This window comes from Neophocaena asiaeorientalis, unplaced genomic scaffold (genome assembly GCF_003031525.2).
Source record: "Neophocaena asiaeorientalis asiaeorientalis breed wild unplaced genomic scaffold, Neophocaena_asiaeorientalis_V1.1 scaffold371, whole genome shotgun sequence".
NCBI classification, from domain to species: Eukaryota; Metazoa; Chordata; class Mammalia; order Artiodactyla; family Phocoenidae; genus Neophocaena; species Neophocaena asiaeorientalis.
The window spans coordinates 2,022,098-2,039,289 of record NW_020172369.1 but is presented as its reverse complement, the minus strand read 5'-3'; the positions used below and the strand labels follow the sequence as shown (position 1 = coordinate 2,039,289).

The 17,192-nt window shown below is 36.3% G+C and overlaps 1 protein-coding gene and 1 pseudogene across 1 annotated transcript in view; both read left to right on the top strand.

Annotated features, from left to right (window-relative positions):
- The window catches only part of RALYL (RALY RNA binding protein like), an 850,165-nt gene that overhangs the window by 166,712 nt on the left and 666,261 nt on the right, over positions 1-17,192 (top strand). The window lies entirely within an intron of this gene.
- LOC112390469 (40S ribosomal protein S27-like) lies at positions 7,748-7,996 on the top strand (annotated as a pseudogene).

The following is a 17,192-nucleotide window of genomic DNA, read 5'->3' as shown; positions in this document are numbered from 1 at the left end:
GAGTTTAATAACATTAAAACTGTGAATGTGATCTGGTATTAAATAAAATGTCATTTACTGTTATAATTAAATTAAGTTACTAAAAGAGTAAATGATCCTGAATTTACAAAAATAAATAATATTTATGTTAGTAAAAAGTCTGTATGTTGTGATAAATCTTAAGTTTCATAAATGCTAACTTATAAAACATGGCTTTGCATTTTAAAAATTTTACAAACAATACTTACTAAGAAAGTACATTTCACACCAGTTCTTCAGTTCATAATTTTTTCTAGTTGTTCAGTTTAAGCTTTTAAAATGTTGCTAAAATGTTACATCGGAAAATTAATTGCCACATTTTAAGATAAATTAACATATAATTTAGAAAAGTCTACCATATATTGGATACAGAAATTTAGAGAAAATCTTATTTTCAGCTCCAATTTTCAATTTTTTTTTAACTTTCTATGCAATGCATGTACCCCCCCCCTCCCCCGCCCATGCACTTCAGGGCACAAACGTCCACTGGCAGTGAGAGGCACTATTAAACTTTCATAGGTAATAAACCAGAGTTGACAACTGGAACATGCTTGGTGCTTTTGGAACTGCTCGCTGATGAACAAATAACTGAATGAGTAAGTAAATAAATGAACGATTTCTACGCTTTGATTATTAACTAGTCTTCCTTTTAATGGTAAACTATCCTCCAGTCAGTTGTTAAAATACATAGCTGTTTGGGAGTTTTGAGATATACCATTCTGATACATTTTATACTTTACATAATGTTCTACCTGTCCTTTCTTACATATTGAAGGCACAAATATGTCTCTCATATATTCATCCAATGTTTTTCTCATTTACAGATAGACACTACTTGTTTTTCTTTTCCAGAGTTTATTAATTACTTATAAATCACTCTTCATCTGTAGGATGAAACAGATTTACAGTGTTGCAAAACTAATGTTGGCCACAAAAGTCAATACCTTGCCTACACTCTATAAGCTATTTATGTAAAAAATTGATGTTAGTCATTATAACCCAATTTATATCATAAATAAAGAGATAAAGAATTGAACAGTTAAAAAGAAATTATTGGCAGCGGAAGGTACCATTGATAGGGCCTAGAAAATTAAATTTATTTTATGAAAGCAGTGTTTCATATGATGGAAAAAGAATAAAGCTTTACGGGTCGGTGAGCCTGTGTGCTAACTCAATACTGACATTATATTCAGAGATTTTGAGTGTAAACAACAGAGAGCAAATATGGGTTTTAACCATGAAAAGAATTTTTTTGGAAGGAAGTTGTTAGCTCATAGAATTAAATGGAATCCTGGAAACCACAGATTTTGAAATGGTTAGGAACTTAAGACAGCTACTTGGCAAAATCATGCAATTGGAATAGTGGCTAGGATCATTCTGTTGCTGATACTGGACCCCACACTGACCATACTGACACTATTGGCACTGACATCACACGTGGGTGCTGCACTGTGGCTGTGGTTATAGTTGGTTTTTAACTGCCCTTAATTCTTTGGGTCACTTGCTCTAGATTCACAGTCCCAGATGATGTCTTCCTGAGTCACATGTTGATGCTCTGAGGCCTGGAACCAGAGAGAGCAAGCAAGTAACTGGAATGTTCTGGTTCTACTGCGGGAGGGAAGACCCTACCTCTAACCAAAAGATAATAGGAAGACAGAGTCTCCAAAACTGGAAGCATGAATTGTATGTATGTTAAAGTGAAATTTGTATGTATCAAAATGACTAATAAGCACTAAAACCATTAAAAAGCTGTGTGATCTAAGAGGGCACATGATTCAACTTCTCTGGATATAATTTTCTTTTTTTTAAATTAATCAATTAATTTATTTGGCTGCATTGGGTCTTAGTTGCGGCCTGCGGGATCTTTCATTGTGGCGTATGGGCTTCTCTAGTTGCGGAGTGCTTGCTTGTATCTAGTTGTGGTGCATGGGCTCCAGAGTGCACAGGCTCAGTAGTTGCGGTGCATGGGCTTAGTTGCCCCGCGGCACGTGGGATCTTAATTCCCTGACCAGGGATTGAACCCGCACCCCCTGCATTGGAAGGTGGATTCTGAACCACTGGACCACCAGGAAAGCCCTTGAATATAATTTTCAAACCTGCAAAATGAAGATGGGATATCCATAATGTCTACCTTAAAGCAGCATAGGTTTTAAGTTCACTTAGAAAGATAATGCAAGCACACTGTGCAAACAACAACAACAATCAGTGAGCATCTGGACCACTGGGGGTGAAACGATAGAGTACTGGTAAAGAAACTGTTTACACTATTTGATAACTAGTGATATCAGAGATGAGTAACTTGGGGGCTAGTCAGCTCTTTACCTGCATGATGTATACAACTCACCACTTCCATGAACACCATAATGACAGCTAGATGTTATTACTTTTAAAGCAAATTTTCACAAGAGTGATGAAAAGGATGAGAGCTTTTGGGAGGAGCAGGAAATAGAGTCTGTGACAAAACATAGCAATCTTTCAGGTTATTTACAACAGAAAGTGGGGTAAACTATATTGTGGAGTTTGGGGAAAAACACTTTACAGAAATTCTCTTGAAAACAAAGCCAGCTACATAGTGATTGGAAAGAAATGTACCTCATATAATATACCATTATATATTTCATAATTTTTCATATCTTTCAATATAGTTTATATCTGTAAGAAAAAAATTACTACTTTTCAGATGCCTTAACAAATCCAAAGGTTAGAATCATCATAGAAGAACTCAAGTATTTTTCAGAATATTTTTATTTTAGCAAATTTTGCCTTGAGACATAACAGGCTCTCCCATACTTCTTTTGATAATAAATAACACTTTTATAACACCTTTTATCTAAGACCACTTCAGTATCACTATAATTTTTCCCTATCCTTTTGCTCATAATTTAGTTAAGGTATCTAAGCAAATATGTAATATTGAAAGGGCTTAAACCTCAGTGGACTAGAATTTTTAAAAAGCTGTGTTTCATTGATTAAAATTAAAAAAAAAAAAGATTGTAGAACCTCACTATCACCAACTCTGTGCTTAGGAAGTCACTTTTTCTCTCCCCTTTCCAATGTTCTCATATGACAATGAGGGAGTGTCCTAAATGATTTCTAAGATTACTTTCATCTCTGAATCTATGTGATTCCATCATACCACTCCTTACTTCAGCAAGTTACAAACTCGCACTGTGTGCATAAGTAGTATTGAGTTGATGTTTCTTGACATATTTAACTCTCCTGTTAAGAATGTGTAGCTGACAATGGAAAGTTAAATGTGTAAGAAACACAAATGTCCATGTATCTATTTGGATATGTGCTCTCTCACTCTCTCTCTCAAAGAGAATTATAGATATAGGTAGATAGATCTCTGTGTCTATTACATGTGTGTTCTTAAATTATGATAACATAATTTATTCTATGGATATTTATATTTGTACTATTATAATTCCTGATGTAAGTCTCTTATCTAAAAACCTTAGAGGCATGTTTTTGAATTTATAATCTGAAAAGTAATATAATGCATATACCATGTTTCATATAACACCCCCAGAAGGATTTGGACAGCAACCCATACTCAAATATTCTACAAATATTTCTACATTCAAATATTTCTATGTTGAAATGTATTTACTATTCACAAATAAACATTGCAGTTGAATTTTTACCATGTGCATGTATTATACTTAAATAAAATCAAAATACTATTAATAAAAGAAAAGCAGAATATTGTGTTCAGAAAATAAAACCCTGATGTTTAAAAAAAGAAAAAAAAAAAAACAAATTTCAACAGCTTCACGTCAAGTTCATGCCTAGTTTGCCAAATTAGTTCAGATCAGGTCAAGTTTTGCCATCAAATGAATCAGAAAACAAAACCTTTAGTTTTAAGAGATTTTTGGATTTTATTTATGTACATAATGGATTTTGAACATGTCTATGCTTTGTCTGACCAGAAAGGCCCTCTTTTTAGAAACAGTTTTTGGATTTGCTTCTGTTCCAACTAGATGTTCTGCATTGAAGCTTAATGGCATCTACAGACCACATCCCTTGCTGAACACAGTTGCTTAGCCCACCTGGGGACATTTACCTCCAGCTATGAAAATCATATTTTTCCTTGGGACTCTTACATTACAGCAAAAAGACATGAGTGCATCTGTCACTTTCTCTCTGGTGGCAGAGGTTTGAGAACCGTCAGGAACCCTGTTTCTTGGCTTGCGGGAAAAGTTTGGCCGCACAGAGAGAAAATTAAGGGACCCTATATGGAGATACAAGGGTGAGAAGTGGAGAGTGTCCTGTCAACGTTGCAGTCTCTGATTCTTGTTCCTGAAGCATCCCATTTGCAACCCTCTCCTTTCCAACAGTTTTGTGGTTCCCATGGCTTTAACAAACCAGTGTACATTCATTTACCTTTAGTAGTTTGAGCTGGGTTTTAATTATTTTCATCTGAAAGACCCCTAACCAAGAATGGAAATATCTTTGTTGAGCTGCAGATGTTTATTTTGATATTTGAGCCTTTCCATTTGTCTTGAGTCCTGCAGAGTAACCCAGGTGCCCATTAATACCTTCATCTCTAAAGGGCAAGCCTGTTTAATCAGAGGTAATGCTGTGGCAGCAACTTAACCCAGAAATCTCCTTTGCTTAACACAGCAGAAGTTTGTTTCATGTTTACTGTACCTCTAAGCCAGTTTGCAGAGAGCTCTGCTTCATGTGGTCACCCATGGGCCAGGCTGACAGAGGTTCCACCATCTTTTACTTGCACCATCTGGGGAAGGTGACCTCCTGGTCACTGTGAAGAGGAGGAGAGGACTGAGGGATCAAGCGCATGCTCTGAAATGCTTGTGTCAGGAGTGACACACACTACTTCTGTGCACAGCCTTTTGTACAGAAAGAGTCAGTGACTCTACTGATGCACAGGAGGGCTCCTGGTGCTGAGAAATGGAGAGCGGAGCGCACGGGTTATTCCGTGAACTGCAGCCACACTGTCATCTTGGAATCCAATAAAATCTAGACTTAAGTTTAAGGGGTATCAGACTTAACAGTTGTGATGGACAAAACTTTTTTCTTGGAAAATAATTAATCGATGGAGGCCAAAGGAAAAGAGAGCAGCCTCTGTAGGGGACTGTGTCCCAACTCTCTGTCAGTAAAGGCTCCTGATTGGAGTTCTGGGTTCTGCATGTTGTTTGTCTTCTCTGACTGTGAAGACACCTTTCTGTCCAGTTCAGTCATTTCCTACAGATCTTCTGATCAAGATTTAAGTGATAGATGAAGGGAACTGGGGAAGGTCAGCGGGATAGTAAGTTATAGAAACATTTCCAGGAGAATTCCTTTCTCCTTTAATCACTAGTTTTACTTTCACTCAAGCATGTTAATGTAGATGTTCTTAAGTCAGGAGTATATTTATTTAGAACCTTTTAACACTGCAAATCAGCTAGCTGAGTTTCATATTCTAAAAGAACAAGGTAAACAAATGACACTAGTGAATAGAAAATATTAATCTCTCACATGCTTTAGTTTAAATAGTTATAAGAAAGTGCTCTCCTATTAAAATACATTAGCCTATAGCAAACCATTAAAAAATTCCAATGAATCCTTTTCTTCCCAAAGAAAACTATTTAAGCATTCAATCAGTTAATATAATGGATTAAAATAGAACATCATTTTGGTGGCACAATTTCAAAACAGAAGGAATTAGAGACATTCAGATACTGAACATTCAACACAAGCTATGATTTCAGCAGGGAGTCTTATTTGTCCTTTCTTCATTCTAATTCCATCAATTTCAAATTTCATTAACAGCAATGGGGCACAAAAAGTTCCAACAGTGATGCTTTACAAAACCCTGCAAGTTTTGAATAATAGTGGTCTTTGTCATCATTTTATTTTCAAGTGTATGTGTTTATATTGTTTTGCTAAGGAATGACTCAGTATTTTTCCCAGTGGGCATTGAAGAATTAAGTTTTAAAAGACAATGAGTATTCAGTTTCACTGTGTATAGCTGAAATAATCTGATTTAACTTGGTTAGGTGTAAAAATTGGGGTAAGACTAAGATAATTACCTAATTACCTTTTGAGAAGACTAAGATGAATTACCTAACCTTCTGAATCATCTGCTGAAATAATTAGATTTTCAAGAATAAGAAGTTATTATTTTCATGTAAATTAAAGATGTTTTCAGAGTAGTTAGAACTAACACAGGAAGTTATACACACACACACCCGCCCACCACACCCATCCATACATGCATAAAGTGATGTTTTGTGTTTCAGTGTATATTGCCCATGAATTGTGTAAATGGCAAGCCATATGATTTGTTCAGTAAAATTAGTATTTTAGCGTGGTAAGGGACAGAAGTAGGAACAAAGGAAACCAACGCAAGTTCCCAGCTTTGAAAAAGTAGGTGTGATACAAGTGATTATCAGTGTAGACTCTTCAGTACTGCTAGATGGTGGTGGCTAGCTCCATGTATTAGGACTTGAAAAATTACACAAACTACAGTTGGGTAAGTGGTCAGAAATATTTTCAACATTTGTGAAGGAGCAAAGTGGCAGAAGCCTGGCAGCAGGATGAGGGCAGTACCTTTTAGTCACTTCGTGGGAATTAGGAGCTTAGGGTTGCTCTGGGGTCAGTAGGTTATCAGATTATCAGAGGTTATAAAACAAAGTCTCAGATTATCAGAGGTTGCAGAAATGCCTTGTTTCAGAGAAAGGAGAGAAAAAGAGTCTTACTAATAAGATTATTATTTCTGGGTAAAATATCCTCAGAGTGCTACTACTGAAAAATTAAATTATTAGGCAAACACAACCTGGTCTGTGATGTTGAGAATAGAGATTGAATAGAATAGAATGCTACTCCTGTTCCTCATAATCCGTTTCTCTCATGCCTCCTCACAGAAACCCACTGATTTTGCATTATGTTTAGTTCCTTTGTTTCTTTTTTTTTTGTGGTACGCCGGCCTCTCACTGCTGTGGCCTCTCCCATTGTGGAGCACAGGCTCCAGACGCGCAGGCTCAGCGGCCATGGCTCACGGGTCCAGCCGCTCCGCGGCATGTGGGATCTTCCCGGACCGGGGCATGAACCCGTGTCCCCGGCATCGGCAGGCGGACTCTCAACCATTGCGCCACCAGGGAAGCCCATGTTTAGTTTCTTAAAAGTTTCCCAGAATCTCTATTTCTACTGTCTTCTATTCCCCTGTTAAAGGAAACCTCTTCAATTCCCATTTATTCAGTTTATTACATGCCAGGAGCTGGGCTAAACACATTAATGTATTTAATATTATCTGGTTAAAATATTTTGTGATAACAGTCATTGACACTATTTTTCTCTTCACCATGAAACATATCTGTGGGCAATATCCTAGGAGGGAGATGTTTAGAGATTTTTAGTGGAAATATTTAGTGGCATTTAATACCCCTCTTTCTTTCCAACAAACGAAAAACAACAAAACTGTTCAAAACTTACTACTTCCTTATTATATTTCTATATTACATTTTTTGTGATTATAACTGCAACTGTCATAATCATAAAGGAGAGCAATGTAAGACGTCTGGAACTCAAATTCTGGAAAAATGGAAAACAAATTTATAGTAATCATTCATATGTATATAGGGGAAACTTTTGACAACTTATTTAAGTGAACTTACTGGACACTAAAATCCAAAGTCCTTAGGAGGCTACATTCTGAAATGTAGCCTGGCTACATTTCATTAAAAAATTATTAGACTTTCTGTGATGATGACTTCCCCATGAGAAGATGCCTCTTGCAAAGGATCTCCTTCATCCCTCTGCAAGATAGAAGAGGAAACACAAGAAGTGCCTGATGCAGAGCCCCAATTCCTACTTCATGAATGTGAAATGCCTAGGATGCTATAAAATCACCACTGTCTTTAGCCATGCACGAACAGCAGTTTTGTGTGTTGGCTGCTCTACTGTCCTCAGCCAGCCTGCAAGAGGAAAAGCAAGGCTTACAGGAGGATGCTTCTTCAGACAGAAGCAGCATTAAAAATACCCTGAATCAAGATGAATGGGAAACCATACCATAAACACGTTTTGAATACAAAAGCATCATTAAAGATGAGAAAAACTTTAGATTCTTCAGCAAGTTGGAGAACTGTTCATAAAGGTAAACCCTTTGAAGATGTCTGCCTTAATGAACAATGTTCTTGAAAAAAAAGTAAAGTTGGTAAACTTTAATTCTGATGAATTCAGGAAGCACAGTGAGAATTCAGTGTTGTGGAAGGTGATAATGACACTGCATGCAGCCAGCTTATAAGACACTTAACAGCTCTGATTAGCAGTAGAATAGCCTGGCCGGAGCATTAAGTCGTCTGCATGAATTTTTAAAACATAAAAATCTGAAAAGAAAATAAAAACCAAGAAGTATTTAAAGTGCTTGGCAGCAACTGAAGTAATTTATATGTAAACCATGCTAGAGATTTCAAGATATAGAGGAAGAGAGATAACAGTGGAGACATGGTACCTCCTGGCTGCTAATGGAGGATGTCCAGTATCCACAACAACAAAAACTGTCCCTGGGCACATTTTTGTGAACATTTCTGACTGTTATCTACCACTAGGGAAAAAGGAAGACCGGGTATTTGCCTTCTGAGAACTCTGGCAGGTGAGTGGCAGACATTGGGCTACACTCAGCCAATCATAAGCATCCTCCTGGTGTGTATTTAGTCTGGATGTATCATTAAAAAACAGGGATAGTTTAAACCCTAATCTGCAAGTGGCAGCAGCAACAGCACCCTCTTGGTTCCAATAGGGTAGTGGGCATGGGAGCAAAGGAGCCAAGAGCAGTTTAAAAACACAGTCTTTGTGAGGTCATCTTGAGTGTGGTTCTAACCACCAGAATTCCTTTGATTTCTGAACATTTTCAAGCCCAAATCACCCTCATGCCCTGTCATCCAGAATCTTGACTGCAGCCCACATACAATAGCCAGATACCACAGTGGATACAATTTGTCTGAGCTTCCACTGTGAGCCAGATCTCAACCATATGATTCTTTACCATTGTGAGATTCTTAAAGTTTATACCATAAATTTACTATTTGCAGTCTGGAAGAGAGCACATAGTGATATTTAACAAATACCTCTTGAATGAAAGAGTGAAGTAGGCATTTTATGCATAATTCAGTGGAATTTTGAGCCTCACAGATTCAAAGACCTAAAGCTATTTTATAGAATACACTAAAGCTGGTAACAGGAAGCTATACAGAGAATTTCTTGATCACATTTTTGTGAAAATTGAGCACAGGCAGGGGTGTTAATTGTGCAATGGTGGTATGCAAATATATGCCACATGCTTTACTAAAAACTCAATTCTAATGATTTTTTTAACATCTTAATTGGAGTATAATTGTTTTACTTTGTTGTGTTAGTTGCTGCTGTATAACAAAGTGAATCAGCTATATGTATACATATATCCCCATATCCCCTCCCTCTTGCCTCTCCCTCCCACCCTCCCTATCCCACCCCTCTAGGTGGTCAGGAAGCACCGAGCTGATCTCCCTGTGCTATGCAGCTGCTTCCCACTAGCTATCTATTTTACATTTGGTAGTGTATATATGTCAATGCCACTCTTTGTAAGAACATTCAACTTAATTTGCTGAAGTAGATATAAATAATTTATAAACATAATGTCATTCAACAAAGGACTGGAAATGTGTAAGAGTGAAATGTGAAGTCTTTGGCCAAAACATATCCACTACTTTGTAATGGTCAATGTACCAGAATCCTGGCTGATTAAGCAATGTGACTGGCATCCATCAAGGCTTCAAAAAGACTAGTGATTTTCATTTTCTAATCTTGCGAGCTGGTGGACTAAAACAAGTTTTCAGTGTACACCCTTTGAAGAGAAAATAATAAAATGTGAGAATGGTGAATGAATATTTTTCCATGATTTATTTAAAGAATTTAATAAAGCAATAAGATTATTAACTGAATGACGCTACCCACGTGTTGCTTTTAAAATAATGTTTAATACAGTAATCTCTTTTTAGAACACATTACTTTGAGAATTTCTTGCTTGGAGAAATTCTGTGTGTTTTTAATTATCCTGAAACAAGTATAGTTAAAAATAGATTTTCACATAATAGTTTTACCTCCAAGGGAATGGTATTTCATGTCTTTGTAGACATCTAAGAAGATATAATATATGTATATTTAAAATTCAATTGCATAGACACCAGCATCCTTCTAAGAACAACAGATGAGTTTGGGAGACTGGAGAATTGGCCTTCATAAAATCTCACTATGGTTGTGGCTGAGTTATTTATTTATAAAATGGGCAAAATGCATTAATCATAAATGATAGCTTTTTAGAATACAGAGCAGAGTCTAGAATTATGATTATCGTGTGTTTCCCACAAGATCTAACTGATATGCCATGTTGAGATGGTAACTTCTGTCCTTGAGGCACTTCATTTGGCTCTTTTCACTGCTCTCTAGAAGAAAATAAATCTCCTTACCCTGCTTTGAGTTTGCTGTAATATGGCCTGTGATAATTTGGTCTCATAGTTTATTGCTTCAGGTAAACTCATAGCATGAAAATAGGAAACTATTTATTGAGTGCTCACCACATGAGAGATCAGATGTACTAGTTCTGGATTTCTATTGTTTGCCCCTATACATTGAACTGCTGGTGGTCTGTGAACTTGCGTTTCAAATTCAGTTTTGCCCTTGGAAACTGCCTGTTCTCTCAGTACCTATTCTGCTATCGATTGCTGCCTGTTTTCTCAGACTTAGCTCCATGTTCTGTGGATATGTCCCAAATCACTTTCTCATTTAGATCAGGCTTCAGTCTGGAATATGGAAATTTACATTTGATCAGTACATTATAAAAGAAACAATTCTAACTGTCTCCCTGGGAAATCTCACTGAAGGAGGTATTGGGAAGATACTTAACAATTTTTGTAATCCTCTGATGGATAAGTTAATGATGATTTAATTGTAATAATTATCGATAATAACAGTGGTGAGAAGGGTGATCAAATTAGGACTAAAGTGTTTTTCACTGGTTTAAAAACAGTGCTTTATGTCACTTTGACTGATTGTACAACTTTCATTCACATACAGGAAGGTCAAGAGTTGTTAGTGCGTACATTCAAGTGCTTGTCAATAAAAGAGTAATACCTCCCAGCATTCATACTACTCTGACAGTGTATTTATATATATTCCTGATATCAGCTTTAGTAATGAACACAACTTGAAATAAATTTAATGACAATTTAAAAACTTTCCACAGGTGCCAGCTTATTAATTAAAAGATTTTCATCTACAGTGTACTCTCCTTAAAGATATATGAAAATATGCCTTTAATTGCTTTAAAACTGGTTGATTAATGCTAGAAGGTTTACATTGAGAATTTTTATGAATGACCTGATTTCACAGCATGTTTAGTGAATTGTGTTTTATCCATTACTCCATCATATGATATGAAATTTTAGTGCTGGTAGTCTACATGTTTCTTGAAAGATTAGATGCTTAATTTTCTTTTTTTTAATAAGAAGACGTTTATGTAGGTATGTATGTATTTATTTATTTGTTTATTTATTTTTGTTTTGTGGGGTTTTTTTGGCCACACCTTGCAGCACACCTTCCCTGACCAGGAACTAAGTCCCCTTCATTATGAGCGCCGAGTCTTAACCACTGGACTGCCAGTGAAGTCCCAGATAATTTATTACTGTAGAAAGAATATGCACTTAGGTTAGAATTCTGGCTTTGCTTCATTTGATGTTGTGCAGGTTACTTAATTCCTCTAAAGCTTTGGTTTATTTATCTGCAAAGTGGGACGAATGATGTCTATTTCAGACTTCCTCCCTCCTCACATCCAATCTGTTTTGAGCCCTGTAATTTCTTTCTGTAAAATACTTACGAAGCATAATATTTCTGAGATATAAACCGATGTATTTTCTTCCTTGGTAATCTGTAGTCCCTGGTTGCCCATAGGTTTACATCAAGAACCACCCCTGGTGGACCTTCATTGGAGAGTTATTTTCATGTTATGGAGAAGATAATCTTTACATCTGAGTTCACAGGACTGTGAGGCTTCCTACCACTAAGAATGAGGACCAGATGATGTAAGATAAATTTAGATCACATGGGAAGAAAAATAGGAAAGCTTGTTCCTTTTGCTGCTTTAGAGTGCAAGTAAAGAGAAGCAAGCAGCCAAGTTACATGTATTTCCTGTTTAAAATCCTAGAAGTGGAGAGGGAAAGGCAGCAGGTGCTTGGGTCTCCCATCATAAACTTGGGAGAAGACTGCAGCTGCCTGGGGTAGACCAGCGTCAATGGTGGCGACCCAAGCAAAGTAGAAAAGTGGTATCACAAAATGCTTAAGAGAAGAGAGGGTCAAAAGTAGCCATCCCAGATTTGCCTGGCAGGATGCAGAAGTTTCTACCTGCTTTGCGGTATATGGAATGATATATGCATTCAGCAGCAGTGTACTTGTATCAAGTCCTCCATGACTGAGCATGAGGTGTCCCCCTACAGAAGCTGAGGGCTGGGCAGCTTTGGAAGGAGCTGTTGGAGGATGTGGTTGACCTTAGAAAGTCCACCAATGCCACCAAGTGAAGGTTAGGCCAAATCAACAAAAACAAACAAACAAACAAACAAAAATGCCCTCCCTCCCGATTCTAACAGTCATATCAGGAACAGAGAAGCCAGGAAAACTCCCAGCAATCAGGTGGTAAAGGGAAATCACCAAAAAGAAAGCGAAAACCCAATGTACAGCCGTGAGCATGCCCCCTCTATTCTCAATGAGAGTGTTTAAGCATCCTTCTTCACTAAAGTCACATTCTCCTATAACATCTTACATAATTTTAAAGCTTTACTATTTATTCCTAAGTCTTTAATCCACAATGATTTGTTATATGTGTGTACCCATAGGAGGTGTAGTCAGGATCTAACTTTACTATTTTCCATGGAGATAACTTCTTGTTAAGGAACCATTTATTAAAAAGGTGTTTCTCTCCACATTGAATTGTAATACCACCACTTTCAAACAGTATTTCTCTCTCTAAATATTTATTTATCTATCTTATCATCTATCTACCTATCTATCTATCTATGGATTCCAATCTATTCCAGTGTTCTATTTGTCCAACCCTATATAACTCAATACACCATGTTTATTTATTTATTGCCACAGTTTTAAAATTACACCATGTTTATTTATTTATTGCCACAGTTTTAAAATTAATCTTGGTGTCTGGTAGGGAATGAGCCTTAACTTTGTTCTTTTCTTCAAAATTGAAAAATGTCACTTCTTGGCAGGTTTTTATAAACTTTAGGGTCAGTTTCTCTAATTCTGTGGGAAACTTTGCTAAGATTTTGATTGAAATTGATGTAAATTTATAGTTAAATTCAGAGACAAAGGGCATATTTGCAATGAGTGTCCTCCATCCAACAACAAACAATCTCATGCTGTTTGTTTTCCTGGTCTGCTAAAGTCTCTCAGCAATATTTTGTGAATGTCCAAAGAACAGCTCACACCTATTTTGTTGGACATTTCTGGGTACGTTATTATTTTGTTGTTATTGTAAAAGGGTGTTTTATCTACCCACTTATTCTTTCAAATCAGTTATTTCTGGTATAAAGGCATGCTATTAATTTTGTAGACTGCTATAACACCCAGCATCTTTGCAGCAGTTTCCTTAGTCCTCAAACTTTACAAATACAGTTTTATCTTTTCCTTACCAGTTTTAATATTAATAGAAGTTTAGACAGATGGTTCTTTATTATATTCCTAATTTTATGTGAATATTTTAAAATGCTTCCATTAAGTACTGTTTACTTTTCATTTTTGATAGCTATTCTTTATCAATTTAAGGGATTTAACTTTTTTTCTAAGCATACTTTTATTCAATAGACAATTTTTTTCAGTGTTTTTTTTCCTTTTATTGAGATTGGTACATGGTTTTCCTTTTTTAACCTATTAAATTAAATGTTACTTTAGTAGATATTCTTGTGTTGAATCATATTCTGGTGACAATATTACTTTATCCTCTTTTTATATTCCCATTTCAACAATTACCAATGTATTTGTTGGTATGATTTTTTTTTTTTTTACCTTGTTTCAGGTCCCCCATTTCTCAGTGTTTGACCTTGTCCTCATCCCCTTCTGCACTTGAAAATTTACATGTGCGTCTCTTCTCTCAACACTCCTTATCTTAAAGTAAAAGGTGTCCTTAACACTCACTCTTCCCCATTCTCTCTGTTTCACCATCTTTCCATCTTCTTCAGTTACTTATGCTATTTCATTTCTGATGTACAGCTTCTTCTTTTCTACTACTTCCATATTCTCTGCTTCCAAAGGTGCTTATGCACCTGTTCCCTGCAATTCCTTCGATCTGCATTTATACCCGAGATGGTCTACCCTTTTCTTTATTTGACATCAGATTTTGTTTGTTTGTTTGTTCTTTTGTTTTGCCCCAGTGTGTGCCTTATGGGATCTTAGTTCCCTCATCAGGGATCGAACCTGGGCCCTCGGCAGTGAAAGCATGGAGTCCCAACTGCTGGACTGCCGGGGAATTCCCTGAAATCAGGTATATTGGAGGGATAGAAAAGGCTTGGTGCTCAGGACCTCAACTCCCCCACCCCCCATTGTTCTCAAACTGCACTAAGTTTATCTGTGACCTAATTACTAAGTCAATTAACCTGTTTTCATCCTTCATTCAGTTGAATCTTCTTGATGCATCTAACATGGCCTGCTGTCGTCTTGATATAGCTGTCTTCATTAGTTTCTGTGACACTGTTTTTCTTTGATTTTCTTTCTATATACTTGATCATTATTGCTGTAGCTTTTTTCCTTGCTGTCTCCCCTCTAAATATTAATGAATTTGTACAGAGGAAAAAAACTAAAAGCATCTTTTGAAACATTAAAGGTCTGTTGATTACATAAGTTTCACTGATGATTGGAAATTCTGTCTAATGTGGTTTTTGAATGCCTCTAAATTATAAATAAATTATATGGTCAAATTAATATCATCAAAAATTAATTTTTTTGCATTAGAGGTATTTTCTCTCTTTTGTCTCTGTAATGATTGAGCATATCATACATGAGAATGTCAAAAAGTGAACATCTGCTGGTTAAAATACTTACATTTGGGATGGGAATTAAATATATGTTCTTTTTCAACATTAAACCAGCTTAAGGATAAAAAATTACTGCAGTCAAGTTTTTTTTTTTTTTTCTGAAATATGACTAACATATCTCTTTTGAAATAGTTATTCTTAAGGTTGTCTTTAATTTTTTCCCATGGTTTAACATTGCTAATTAAGCCTACAAAAATCTGTACATAATGCATACTGATGCATAAAGAAAATGCATCAGCTTACCAGATTGTTCTCTGATGGCTTAGATTATCAAACATTTGCAAGTTAAATTCAATATTACTGTAAAAATTTAAAGAATTGGTGGAGATTAACATAATTTATCTGCTCTGTTAATGAATAACCAAAATTTTAAAGTTCTTCAAGCTATTTTATATGCTTCTTAGGGTACTTTTAATTATTCATTTTTATTTAAAAATTAAATGACGTTAAGCATACAGTGTTTGATGAATATAAAAATATATACTATTGAATTATAAATCATTTTCCCTCTAGCTTCCAACTTGAAATGCCAAGCATTTCACTGATCTTCATATTTCATGTAATGTAGAACCATTTATGGTCCCTGTGCTGCCATATGGAAAATAGCAATACTCGTCAACCATTTAAGCTTCATAAAGCCAAAAGGCGTTATTTCATTTGTGAGCTTCTTTTGTAATGAATACTGATCAACTCTCCTCTCTTATTTTTCTTTGTGACTTTACATGATGTTAGGCAGTTAGCACTCACCATGGAGGGTGTTTATTTGGTTTCTCCATGGCAGGAGACCACAAGCTCAGTGAGGGTGGCAGCAGGTCTTTCTTATTTGCCATTATATTCTCAGCACTTAACATAATGAATGGTTAGCATGAATGAATGCATTTATTTTCAAACTTTTGTTTCTATGCTTTTGAATATAGTTATTAATTAAAAATGAGCCACCCCTATGTCTTTATCACTGCTTGGTCCCTAGGGCGTCAGAAGAATATTAAAACATGTTGCCTCCTGTCAAAGGCCTTCAGCATAACTGGAGATACAGATTAATGAACATGGATCAGTATAAGACATTATATAATTAAGATCCTACTTGAATTTCATAAAGTATAAATCATGTAGGTATTCATTAATGAGGCCTTCTACAGAGAACTAGGTCATGGAAGTAATAGCAGAATGAAGCATAAGAGAAGAAATATGTGCAAGAAACAGAGGAACTTTGGTTTTGGCATGAATGGAGCAAGACATTGAAGGCTTGTGGAAGGAAAAATCATAAAGCATTGGAGGGGCAAGAAGACCCAGGTCTCACTGAAGAAAGAAAAGAGTGTGTGGAAATCGGTAGTATTTGTAACTTGATAATAAAGGATTCTGAAAGGCAGGTAAAGTACTTTTTACCTTAGAGAGAAAAAAATATAGGGATCTAATGAATATTTTAGGGAAAGAATAAGCTGATGGTATATTGCAGTAACTAAGGTAAAATCATAAATCAGATAAACTGAAGTACAGTGTGAAATTCAGTGAGTGAAGACCTGGGATTTAGGTAGAGACAGCAGGAAGTAAAAGAAGAAAAAGATGGGGTGATTGACTTCAGATAAGTAAATGAAAAAGAGGTGAACCGAGCTGTCCAATTTGGGTAAAGAAATTCACTGGGCTTCTGTAGTTAGGAAAATTGAGAGATGAAGGTGAAGTTTTGACACGTGAAATTTGAGACGGTATCCAGATAGTTACATGGAAATGTCCCCAAAAAATAACGAAACTACTTATGGGCTTCCCTGGTGGCACAGTGGTTGAGAGTCCGCCTGCCGATGCAGGGGACGCAGGTTCGTGCCCTGGTCTGGGAAGATCCCACATGCCGCGGAGCGGCTGGGCCCGTGAGCCATGGCCGCTGAGCCTGCACGTCCGAAGCCTGTGCTCTGCTACGGGACAGGCCACAACAGTGAGAGGCCCATGTACCGCCAAAAAAAAAAAAAGAAACTACTTAAACTATATTATACAAAATAATTTCCCAAGCCCAACTACCTGCATACATATTCACACTATTTTATTCTCTTTAATTGTGTCTGTTTCTTCTAGAACATTTTCATCTTATAAATTTTATTTAGTTTTCAC